This window comes from Papilio polytes, unplaced genomic scaffold (genome assembly GCF_000836215.1).
Source record: "Papilio polytes unplaced genomic scaffold, Ppol_1.0 DF824382.1, whole genome shotgun sequence".
Taxonomy (NCBI): Eukaryota; Metazoa; Arthropoda; class Insecta; order Lepidoptera; family Papilionidae; genus Papilio; species Papilio polytes.
Window position 1 is genome coordinate 780,990 of NW_013524822.1, and position 3,395 is coordinate 784,384.

Sequence of the window (3,395 nt, forward strand, 5' to 3'; positions counted from 1 at the left end):
TATAGCCTAAAGCGTGTCGTAAGTATTAGGCTTTTTATTGAAGAAAGTGTTATTAAAAAATATGTTGTGATTGCTGACATCCTACGCCACGAAGTAGTGTGTTACGCTTTATTTTATTAGTATAGATATATTTCTTATACTAAATCGTATAAAATTAAATCACAAAAAAACGAAAGCCGACAAAAAACGTAATAATGGTTTTCATTTTCTCCATAAGCCTGAGGAAAATGATAAAAATGAATATCTTTTGAATTACAAATGTATTCCACTCTCGCAAATATTTTCCACAAATCCTCTACACTTTTAATGAAACCTCAAGGGAATTACAAAATACGTGGATTCAAATAACAATCTTAATAAAATGTACTTAAACATCATGTTTTCAGGCGTTTTAATGTATTACATATGAAATTAGAGTGAAATTTTTATTTTTAGTTAAACTTCGTCTCCAATGAAAAAATAATGCATTTAGCAAATATTAAAACACAAGATTTAGCCCGCGACTCCGTCTACCTGGAATAAAAAAAGCAAAAGTGAGTGGCCTATGTGTTCTTCCAGATTATCCTCTACATCTATAGTAAATTTCATCGAAATCCGTTCAGCCGTTTAGGCTACAAACTCTAACAAACATCCATCCATCTAAACTTTCGCATTAATAGTATTAAGCATGATTCTTCAAAGATAAGATAAAAGAAGAAAAGTAAAGAAAATGCAAAACAACAGAAACATATAGCAGATTTTAATCGAAACAAAAAACAAAATAGATATACTCGTTCAGAATTAAACGAACTAAATCCTACAAAATAAACAAAACTCCACCAACACCTGCGTCCAAGCAAAAAGTCAATACAGTTTACCTGCTGTAAACCCATGTACCCTACTCAAAGACACTGGCAGTCTAAGATTACTGCAAAGGACACCCAAATCTTGCTCAACAAAAAATATGTCGCAAAAGCTTACTTGAAAATATCAGTTAAGTAAATTACTTACAGTTTCTATCATTTGATTTAACGAAACAATCGACAATCGCACAACAGTTGTGTGCGCTTGCTCAAAATCTACCGCGTGACATTTTTACTGACGCCTCAGGAGATATTTCTACGACACCCCATTTTTTACAACTTTTAAGGTATATGGGCTATGTAAGTGTAGCGCCTTATGCGGTCGACAACCGCGCCTTACTCTAAAACAGGGTTGGGATTATTCCCAACCGTCACCCCGCTCTGTCACGTGAGAATAATTTTTTATCCGTCCCACCTTTTTGTCCCATTATCACCAATAAAGTGACAGATGAAACCGCTATGAAATAATATAAATTCGCGGACGTTTATTTTCATTGTAAAATTATTCGATGCCCCCAATACAACAAGCTTAAAACTGAACATAGGAACATGCTAACATGCTAAATTAAAGCTCTCCAAAACGGCTTAAGAAACCATAAAGAACAAATAAGCTACTTTCTAAATTTTTTTTTTATGCGCGGACGAAGTCGCGGTCAAACGCTAGTAGACTACATGTAAGCAATTTGTTCACAGTTCATTGGACTCGATAAAAGGAACGGTCGTTCTGTGATCTAAAACATTTGATTTGACTTTCGCATCACTGGAAGTCCCGCTACCCTTCCTACCCTTAATAAATGTAACTTCCAAAGCATGTAATAATAGAAATATTTTATTTAGAAATAAAAAACGGGGTAACAATTTTCAGCATTCTAAAGAAAAATCGAAATAAAACTGAGTAAATTAAAAAAATATGATGCACAGACCTTTTCTTTATAATATAAGGTAGCAAACGAGCAAGCGACCTGAATCCGCCAAAATGGCGAAGCGACCGCTGCCCATCAACATCCGCAATTGCAGATGCGTTGCTTACCCTTAATTGACGGATGAGGAGACGTATTAATTTAACACACAACTGTTTTGCGATTGTCGATTGTTTCGCAGTCAATTTAATTGTTTAGTTGTACAACTAAAAAATCTTGTATTGTCCATCCATAAATGCTCATAGGAATCAAAGCAAGTAAACAGTAATATTCAAAATTGTATATCTCAACAAAAATGCCCGTATCTATAAGGATCGTTTACACAATGCAGAAAGCTTTAGCGAGGCTATAGAATAAAATATTCATCAAGCTATTCAACGTTGAGAATAGTGCGGTTCGTGATTTACGACAGTGAAATGCTTGACATCGTTAGTTCTGAATAGTTTACAGTATCGTTATTTAGAGTGAAATGTTGCCAGTTTAAAGACGCTTCAAAGAATATTTTAGCAATGTTTAATAACTGTTTAGTCTCGCTTTGATTCTTATGAACTTAGGTGCGAACACTACTCTATTTTTAATTGTGCTAAACAGTTAAATTGACTGCGAAACAATCGACAAACGCACGACAGTTGTGCGAATGTTTATTCAAAAGTGTGCGCCCACTCTTGAAATATATTTTAATGTTCATTAGTTCCATAATCGCATGTAGTATAATTCCGTTCATATTATTCCTCTAAATGTAATCCAATTAATCATTTATTTAAGTAGCAAATAGGTTTTGTCAGCGAATTCATCTCCAACTGCACATTCGCGGCACATTATCTAAGTGTGTATGCACCCTAATATACCTATTAGTTCATTCGTTCTACATCAGTGTTAATTTTATAGAGATCTGTTGAGCGGTTCAGGAGATACATTGTAAAAACATCCATCCATAAAAGCTTTTATATTTATTTAGTACTAACTGTTACTCGCTACATCGCCCGCGTGTAATTAAATAAAAAGAAAAGTTCGTAGCCTATGTGTTATTCCAGACTATTCTCTACATCTGTATCAAATTTCATCGAAATCCGTTCACCCGTTTACGCTACAAACTAACAAACATACATCCATCTATCTAAACGTTTGCATTTATAATATTAGTATGATAGATTGCAACGATAACAGCTTAAGAATATACTAAGTAGGTCAGTCGATACTGATCGTAGCAAACATTAACACTAAGGAAAACATTTGGCCTGTCAAGACGAGTCGTTTCCGCCTCATTATGTAGGACGTGGGTTGAATCCCGGGCTACAAGTTACAAATACACTTTCTGTGCGTTGTTTTCTGTGAATTATATACGAAAACACAAACCTCTATAATGTAATGTACTCATAACTTACAACGGTCAAATGTATATAAAAACATATTGTCCGTATGTATGTTAATGTAAAAAAAAAATTAAATAATAAAACTTACTTAAAATATGTAAGAGAGTTACTTGAACTTTAACAGAAAGAAACAAATATTTACTCTCTTACTTCTTTTGGTGCCGTCTCCTAACGAAGTTTGGCAATCATTACATCAACTTCTCAGCCATAATGATTATCCTGGGAAAAAAAATTATGTGCTAACCAACACATAATCCGAT